The sequence below is a fragment of the Scyliorhinus canicula genome, chromosome 17, assembly GCF_902713615.1.
Source record: "Scyliorhinus canicula chromosome 17, sScyCan1.1, whole genome shotgun sequence".
Classification (NCBI taxonomy): Eukaryota; Metazoa; Chordata; class Chondrichthyes; order Carcharhiniformes; family Scyliorhinidae; genus Scyliorhinus; species Scyliorhinus canicula.
The window spans coordinates 45,957,589-45,967,703 of record NC_052162.1 but is presented as its reverse complement, the minus strand read 5'-3'; positions in this window follow the sequence as shown (position 1 = coordinate 45,967,703).

The following is a 10,115-nucleotide window of genomic DNA, read 5'->3' as shown; positions in this document are numbered from 1 at the left end:
TGTTCATTTCAGGCTAGCCACCAGGAGCACGGAGCCAAAATGATGGTGGCCATTTCACGCATGCATCATGTAGGACATCTTACTCTGATACTGGCACGGTAAATGACCTTGTAAGGTCCAAAAACAGTACAAACAATACCAGATTTTACATCATTGATTTATTTGTAAGCAATGCAATGAGAAATCAGCTACATGAAGTGTTCTACTGTTATGAATATGGGACATTAATAAGAGTGTCACATTTTAAACTGCCTCCTTGAAAAAATTAAGGTGAAATAGCGTATCCTGGAGATGGGGATGGTGCTAATTCTAAACGTTGTTTGGAGACAGGTCCATGTAATTTGTAACTGAAACCTGCAGAAAATCAAGTGACAATGTTCAGACCTTGACACAAAAGAGAGGCAGCTGGTTTTCTGGATACTGAGACACACAGACTTAGAGAGGGAGACAGGAATAACTGCTGCTGTTGTGAAAAGCAGATGGAAATATATTTTTTGTTAGGCACCCAGCACAGTGATAGTGAGAAGTGGTTATCTGTTCTAAGGGACGGAACTGTAGATTTAAGGATCAAGGAGTTGCTGAAGTGGGCCTTGTCGCTAGAAGTCAGTTTGGGCACATTCAGAAGACTGGGTGGAACGACGAACAAAGGGAACTAGAAGATTCATCCTGGCGGGGAAGGGTGAAGGGAACCTGCTGAAGAGCTGAAAGGAGTTTACGTTGAAGGACAAGTCTGCAAGAAGTGAAGTAAAGCCATGTCACAAAGAATATTTCAATTGTGTTGGTTAGTTAATGGGGAAATGCCTTGTTTGTAGTTTGGCATATTAGTTGCCGATTAAGTAATGTTTAGTTAATGATGCCTTTAGTTTGTTTGTTACAGTAAAATCTTAAAATGTGAAAATTTGCCTTGCAATTCTTTACAGCAGTTGTTGGGAAATTAGTTTCTTCTTTAAAAAGATATTGGTATCTCTGGGAATTATAATATTACATATACATTTTTGTAAATAACACACATTTTTTGAAATTGTATTGTATAAAATTGATTTCGAAAATGAATTTTTAAAAACTGAGAAAAATAACTTGCAAGAGAAATGATCTTAAACATTATCTTTATTTGGTTCCAGTGTAACTGTATTTTTACTTAATCACATCTTGATAAACTTTATTCATCTAAATGAATGCCATCAGAACACTTAACTGCGCTTCTTTAAAGACAAATCTATTCATGTGTATTGCAAGCTTGGTCATAGGAAATAAGTCTTTAGAATATAGATACCTATTTCATTTCAAAGCAAGCATTGACTAAATGGGGAGTACACATTTATAGCAGCTGCTTTACAGATCAGCGATCCAGAGATAACTAGAACATATAATTTGCCTATCATTTCTGTCCAACAAGACTTTTCATGTAGAAATTGGAATGCATTGTACTGTTTTCAGGGATAAAATACCACAACGCATACTAATTAAACTGTATAGTAAGTCTGCATTTCAATTGCCCCATTTTCAGTTGTTCTGCTTTAATGTCGCACATTGGCCATGATCTTATTGAACGGCGGAACAGGATCGAAAGGCCGAATGGCCTACTTGTGCTCCTAATTCCTATGTTTGTGTATATTTAATGAGGCTGATATCTGCACTTAGCCTCGGGATTTCCATTCTGGGGTTGCTTCATGCAGGGGATAGCATTACATGAATCAATCAGCACCATATTGGAGTGGCCTCTCCCACACCTTGACCCTTCTTCTCACCACTTATTCCACTTTCAGAGCGTCAGTACAAACACGATGGGCTGAATGGCTCCTTCTGCACTGCAACGATTCTATGGATTCTATGGCTCTGGAGAGTCACCGAGCGGGTGAGTCGATGAGTGTGGGAGTCGGCGAGTAGGGGAAATGGCACGTGGGGGAGTGAGCAATTTGGGAACATGGCACACAGGGGAGGGAGTGAGCAGGAATATGGGCAAGCAGGAGGATTGATGGGAGTTTTCGGTGAGCAAGGTAATTGCCAAGCAGGAGAGTAATTGAGCAGGAGGATGGGCGTGGGGGAGGTATGGTGAACACAAGGGTTGGCGAGCGGGAGGGTTGGAGACCCTTTTGCAGCTATCAATATTTTATAGTTCAAGGATCAGAACAAAGGCGAAAGAGAAAATGCTGGAAAATCTCAGCAGTTTGGCAGCATCTGTAGGGAGAGAAAAAAGCTAACGTTTCGAGTCCAATGACTCTTTGTCATCTCCCTGCAGATGCTGCCAAACCTGCTGAGATTTTACAGCATTTTCTCTTTCGTTTCAGATTCCAGCATCCGCAGTAATTTGCTTTTATCAGAACAAAGGCCTGCTCTAACAGATCAATGAATGAAGGTCTTCCTCAGCATTGAAACCTGGTTAATAAAATATGTTACACGAGGTTCAATTACTTGCACGGTTTATTTTAATAGATCTTTTACCAGTCATATGCTTGCTTGTTTAGATCCTTCAGGCGGGTTGATAAGAACAGGATCAAAAAGCTACTGAGAAACCGTGTCCCCTTCACAAATGATGGAATGCATCCGGCCCACTTTGTGCATGTGAGGCATTGGAGTGTGGCTAATAGGGGCTTTTCACAGTAACTTCATTGCAGTGTTAATGTAGGCCTACTTGTGACAACAATAAAGATGATGATTACCTTTTGCTTAGGGTTCATGTTTTAGAAAGTGTTCCATTCAACTGAATGAGGGGAGGTGCATGGAGAGGTGGGCAACCAATCCACACCCAGGAAACAGGTTGGCAATTTAACCATTATAATCAGGTGCACATTTATGCACCATTTCAAATTTAACTGGCCGACTGGGTTTCCAGGGTCTCAGGAAACCAACAGCCGAAAAAAAGATCAAGTCTGTTAGATCCAGAAGGATTTACCTGCTGGATACAGTGTCACTGCCTCGCCAAACACCCATAATCAGAAACCTCTGCCCACCTTTTCAATCTCCCCCTGACCTCCCATCAAGGCCTCTGACTTCTTTCCCAAATCTTCTAATCTCTAACCAAAGGGCTCTAATCTCCCTCCCACCAAGACCTCTGACCTCTGTCTTGAAACTTCCAACTCCATCTGCCCCAGACTTCCAGTCCCTTGTGCCTCCAATTTCTGACCAATTCTCCCCTCTCTCTGTGAGCCTCTGAACCCTCAACCTCGAATTGTTAACAGGACCCTCGGATTAGATTTCCCTATTGGATCAGACTCCCTGAGATTGGACATCCATGGGATCTGTCACTTCATCAGGATCCAAAGCCTCCCTCAGAGTCAGGAAAATGACGCTCCAACCTCGCCCATTGGTGTGGATCAGACTACTTAATCAGGATCTGACATTCCCAATCTGGGACAAAGCACTCCACCTGGATCAAATCCCCAAACCAAGAATGAACCTCTCCCATTCTGGGGTCGGACTCACCATCCTTGTTGTGTTCACACTCAAATTTGGTCCTGTGGTCTCCTCTCCAGTGGTTCCAACTCAAGAGGACTTCCGTGCACTACAAAAGCACCCCTGCCCCTGATGGGTGAAATAGTTGCACCTGCCCCCATTACTGCTCCTGATGAAGACATAGCCATACTTCCATCAAAAAAAATGAAAACATTCAAGCCTTTGAACCCAAATGATTGAAAAAAATGAGAAATGACATACTGGATGCCAAGAATTATTTTGGTGAGTAACAAGAATAATAAAAAGAGCATGTATTTATAAACTGAAGAAGCCACAAGCTTAAATGAAGAAAAAAAATCTTCATTGGGAGCCGTTGACTTTAATTGGTCCAGTGAATAATGGCTCAAAAGGAAAGAGATCAATTCCTAATTCAGCAAAAGTAGTTTAATATGGATCGGAAAGGGCATGAAATAGGCTGATTAAATCTTGAGTATGCTGAAAAGTAAAATGGGATGACTGCTATTATCATTCCAGAGTCAACATCTTACATGATACAAGACAATGAGCAATTTCAACATTGACAATTAATTGAACTTATGGAACAACTTCATAATCTTTGACGGGAATGTTACTGCTGGTTGCTGCCAAAATAAACAAAGAATACTGGTGTTGCAAATTTCCAAAACAAAACCAGCAAAAGTAGACCCCAATTTTAAGTTGACGGCGTGTTGGCAGCGCTGTGGGATCGAGGATGGTAAAAGTTGGGGGTTCTGAAAGCATTTGGAAACCAGAAGTAAGTGCAGCGTGTCTGTCGTCAGATTTTTAAAATAGCGACATCGTTTTCGTTTCACTTCCCACTCAATTGGTGGCAGTGGGTGTGACGTGAACCCGGGTGACCCAAACTCAACTCCATGCAAGTTGAAGGGAGTGGGAGCTGGCTGTCAGAGAACCAGAAGTGTCAAAATGGAATTTGGATGGGCGAAGATTGTGGCCCATCTCAGTGGTTCCTCCCTGGATGGTGGTTGTGAGGAGCAGGAGAGGAATACCTTTCTTCAGCAATTAGAGAAAGAAACTTGCGATTGAGAGAAAGAAGCCATAGCTGGCTGTCATGCATAAGGTTAACAGCAGGAATGTGGTGCTCCTGGTTTAAGTGCAGCAATCATTATATGATCTAAGCAGGTCAGAAAAGGTGATGAGACAAGCACATTTAGTTACATCCTGCTGTCCAAACCCTGTCATGCTGCCTTCTCAAGTTTACTCCGTCACATTACTCTTCACATTCGCTTGCCTTGTAGCTGCAGCCAATGTGCTCTTTCTCTGCACTCCCCACATTCCCATGTATCCATTCACCATCCCTTATTACCCACATCCTTATGCAATTGGATTGGATTAGATTTGTTTATTGTCACATGCACCAAGGTACAGTGAAAAGTATTGTTCTCCGTACAGTTCAGACAGATCATTCCATACATGAAAAAAACACATAAAACACATCAATACACAATGTAAATACATAGACACAGGCATCGGGTGAAGCATACAGGTGTGTAGTTCTACTCAGTAGAGAAGATGAGTGAAGAGATCAGATCAATGTTATGTCTCAGTCCTAGTCACCCTCACAAAATGCACTCCATTAATCAGACTAACATATGCCATTATACTCACTCATATGCTTCCTACAGCTCACAACTGCGGAAGAGGAGGACCGGGAAATAAATGGAGTTATGGTGTCCCCGGCTGTCAGAAATGCGGAGATTGGGAACACCCAGATACCTAGTGAAGCCATTCACACGTTGACCTAGGGCTGAAATTGGACCATGGCATGCTGTTCTTGGCAGTGGAATGGGAAGTGGGACCCATTTCACTTGTTAAAACTTGGGGAAAATTAAGATAAAAATTGAAATTGAGATAAAATAAAAAGGGGAATTGATAAGGGCAGCTGTTTGAAGGGCTGTTTTTACATCAAATAAGCATACAAGTGAGAAAACCCATGTTTAAATATGTGGTGAGGGGAGAACAATGGGCTGTAGAAGAGGTGATTTCAAAGTGGAGCAATAAGGGAATTGGCATTTACTTGCTAAAAGCCTAGTCCACAGGGTGGGTAAAATCAAAGTTTACGAATGATATATCCATAGCACAATAATTGGAGAAAGGCACACAATAGATGCAACTACCATCACAGCCACACCCAGCTGCAGAAAACAGTTCTCCCTAAAACAGGTTATTGCTAAAAGGACGGCTGGTTAAAATCCATAACTTGAACAGTGCAGTTTTCGCATTTGCCGAAACTGTAAAACTTTTCCCCCAAATGTGGACAAATAACTTGTGTGTGGCAACTATCTGCTGGATTTATCCCATAGTGTTATATTATATTGGATACTGTTTGGGAAAAGAGGTATGTTAGACTTCAGGAAACGCAGGTAGTTGGGAGCAAACCGGAACTTCATGTGAATCAGTGTGTGTATAATCATCAGTGTCGTTAAGTACTAGTGCATTATAATCCTTCATGTCATGTTTTGTTCTTTTAAGTTAATAAATATTCCTTCTTAATTGCTCACAAAATGACTGGACTATTTCTCCCTGGTTTGCATAGCTTTTCTCACAGTATATCCAATTGAAAACACACACCATTAAGGACCTGTGTTCAAAGTTATTCTTCTGGGTTTTGAGATACCCTCGTATTTAACATCAATGGGGTTCTTAAAACACTCTCTTGCTTTCTGCCGCATCCCATGCAATTCCAAATTAAAATTTTAAGTGCCGGCAGGAAACATTGCAAATACGCTGTGGGGGAAGGGTTTCAATGGTGAAACCCGCTGTCAGCAGGTACAGGTGGGCTATAACAGAGTCTTCAGAACAAGCAGAGAGGTTGTGTATCATGGCCACAATTCCCAGCCCTACTCCATTGCCACTAATATAAGACTCATTGAGGATACAAAGGTGACATGGGTGTTTTTGAAATTTAAATGAATGAATGAAATTAATCAAAATCACTTATTGTCACAAGTTGGCTTCAAATGAAGTTACTGTGAAAAGCCCCTAGTCGCCACATTCTGGCGCCTGTTCGGGGAGGCTGGTACAGGAATTGAACCGTGCTGCTGGCCTGCCTTCATCTGCTTTCAAAGCCAGCGATTTAGCCGAGTGAGCTAAACCAGCCCCTTTTCAGCTATAAGCATTTCACATTGTATTGGTTTCACTTTATTTGTGTGTTTAGCATCGTTATTTGTTGAGACTAACTTAGTCAGAGAGTTGAATATACTGGTGCACCTCATGGTTGGCATGATGATCACAGGGGACTTCAGGACATTTCTTTATTTTGGAAGAAACAATGTGGTGGTGTTCTTTGTAATTCTTTTATCTGGATGGCTGTTGTAGCGTTCACAAAGACCACAGAAGCTAAGTTCATTAACAAAGCTAACATTTATTTACACAACTTATTACTTAATAAAGCTCGACCACTTACTCCTGTAGTAAACAATAACCTAGGCATCCACAATCTGCACTCTATCTATCACTGTACTCCACCCTCTCTCACTGCTCCTCTCCAGCTCTGTCTAGTTCTCTCCCGAATGTCTGTGGGCGGGATTCTCTGACCCCCCCGTGCGAATTCTGCCCCAACGCCGGCTGCCGTATTCTCCGGTGCTGTTTTGGGCGGGGGCGGGATTTCCGCCACGCCGGTCGGGGGCCGTTGGCAGCAGCTACCCCAGTAATTCTCCGGCCCCGATGGGCCGAGCGGCCGTCCATTTTTGACCAGTCCCACCGGTGTGCGTTTCATATAGTCCCAAACGGCAGGACCTGGCAAGTAAGTTGGCAGGGGCGGTCCTCGGGGGGGGGGGTTGCTGGGGGGGATCCGACCCTGGAGCGCCCCCACGGTGGCCTGGCCCGCAATTGGGGCCCACCAATTTGCAGGTGGGCCTGTTCCGTGGGGCACTTCTTCCTTCCGCTCCTGCATGATCCGCATATGCGCAGACTGACCATCATATTTTGGTGCATGCCTGCCATGGCGTAGCCCTACAGGGGCCCAGCGCAGAAGAGAAACCCCGTGCATGCGCCAAAATACGACGGCCGGTCTGCGCATGCGCGGAATCACGGCGACAGTTCCGCACATGCACGAGATCACGATGGCTGGAGCGGCGCCAACCCCTCCGACGTCCACCTAGCCCTCTAGCCAGGTGAATTCCTCACTTTGGGGGTGCGTTGATGCCGGAGTCGTTGGCGCTGGTTTTCCCGCCGGCGTGGGGACTTAGTTCCCGGAAGGGAGAATCCTGCTGCGTGAGTCAGTGCTTTATATAGTTCTGTATCTCGCTCCCTCTAGTGGTTAATTATGATATGACATTAACCTTTTGTATTTCACATAATGTCACAAATGTGGTGTTTTGCATTCATTATTGAATGTTCCTGTTAGTGTCCGGTATTGTAATTGCTACTCTGTGGGATATGGCTGAATTTGTAGGCTCAGGTGGCCCTCCATTCCATGTATTGCCTGAAAACAGTTTCAGCAGGGATAATTGAAATGTTGTGGGTGACCTCAAAGGCTTGTAAGCACTCTGCCAGCCAATGCTCTGAGATGGACCCATATGTGAACAGTCTTGACACCACCCAGGTACCTTATTCTCTTACCTTACTGACTATTCCCACCAACATCACACCCCCCCCCCCCCACCCCGCTCCAACATAGCCAGGATGCCAAAGCCTTCCCACTTCCCTCCTGATGTCCCTTGCCACACACGGCAGACCCCACCCCTGTTTTATCTCCATGCAAACTGCCATTCTCCTGCTACTCTCCCTTGTGCCATAGCGATATATAAGAAAAACCACTGGCCTTACACACAACAGCACAAAACCAGCTATTACATGTCAGTTTTAAAAGAACTTGAACTCTCTTTCTGAACACTATCTTGCCACATCTCTCCCTAGCTTTAAAGTCTCCTCAAAGCCCATGTTTTAAATCACCTAGGCTATCTCAGGGGCAGTATGGCGGCACAGTGGTTAGCACTGCTGCCTCACAGCACCAGGAACTCGGATTCGATTCCAACTATCTGAGTGGAGTTTGCACGTTCACCCCGTGGGTTTCCTCTGGTTGCTTCCATTTCCTTCCACAGTCCAAAGATGTGCAGATTAGGTAGATTGGCCACGCTAAATTGCCCCTTAGGGTGTGGTTACAGGATGGGGGATGGGGCCTAGGTAAGTGTCGATGCAGACTCGATTGAGCAAATGGCCTCTTTCCGCACTGTCGGGATTCTGTGATTCTATGATTGGCCAGTTCAATCACACATCTTGTGGTGATATTCATTGTAGTGCTGTTGGATTTCAGTGTTAGGATTCCTGATTCGTGTCATGAGCCAGGTTTACAGTTGGTGTCTCTTGATGTTTAGCAACCACTGCATTAAGTCTTCTTCCAGGTGGGAAGTGATCAGGGAATTGAGATTGCAGAGGATAGAGTCATCATGGCAGTTTCCCAGGAATCTTATGCAAAGCTTATGCAATAATGCATAAGAATCTTATGCAACAAACATCTTTCTGTGGTTGTACACCATCCACACACTGATGGAGTGGAAGTCCTTGTGGTTCATGAATACTCCTAAATGTTCTGGATTGGTATGTCCAGCCAAAGCTGAAAAGCTGAGTGACTGGTATCATTGTAGGTTGACATAATTGTTGGACCAGGCAAATGGAGATGATGGAGTGGTTGTAATGTCACTGGACTAGTAGTCCAGGGGCTCAGACTAATCCTCTGGGGACACAGATTCAAATTAAATTACATTTTAATTCAATTTTAGAAATTGTCTGCAATTGAAATCTATTCTGTGTAATAGTGACCTTGAAACTATCAGTGATTGTCCTAAAAAGACATTTTGCTCATTAATGACCTTTGGGAAGGAAATCTGCTATCCTTACTGGGTCTGGCCTATATGTGACTCCAGACTGAAAACAATATAGTTGACTCATATCAGCTCTCAAGGACAATTAGGATCGGCAACAAACGTTGGCCTTGCTAGTGATGTCCACATACCATGAACAAATTTTGAAAAGATGAACTATTCACCAGGTAACCTACTGTATGTCTTTGCGAGCACTGACATGGAGATTCTGCATGCATCTACCATATAGCCGTGCAGGGTCCAGCAGGCAGAAGGTCTTCTCTGGGGATGTAGAGCACTGACACCAACTGAGGAGACATCCTGAGCCTCCTGAGACACTGATGTTCAGGTATATTAAAGAAACTGACCCTCTACTTATGGGTCCTGTTTTATGGATACTGTTCCCTGTGAGTATCATCTGGTTGCATCACTGTTGCTCCCTTTCTATTCTCTTCTCTACTGCTCCTCTCTCTGCTGCTCCCCATTCCTGCATGCAGCCTCAGATCTGTCAGCAGTGGGAAGCTATGGGAGCTTTTGCCGATCACCTTGGCCCTCATCTAAGGTCCAGTCTAAGGCAATAAAGCAGCACCCTTGCTGATGTGATGGAGCAACCTCCAGATTGCAGAAAGTAAGCCCTCAGCAAAGGTACTTTCCCATTAGTTTTTAAGAAACCCAAGTCCACATCAGTGGCCGTGAAAGTTTTTATTGACACATTTTCTTGAGATTGATTCGGCCCCTCAATTCCCACTGGAAAGTCACCGGAAAATTTTATGAAGCCTGGGAAAACCGTGGACCCAGCAATATAGTTAAATGTGTTGAAATATTGCTCTAATTGAGTGGTCAGTACATAAAAATTGGCAA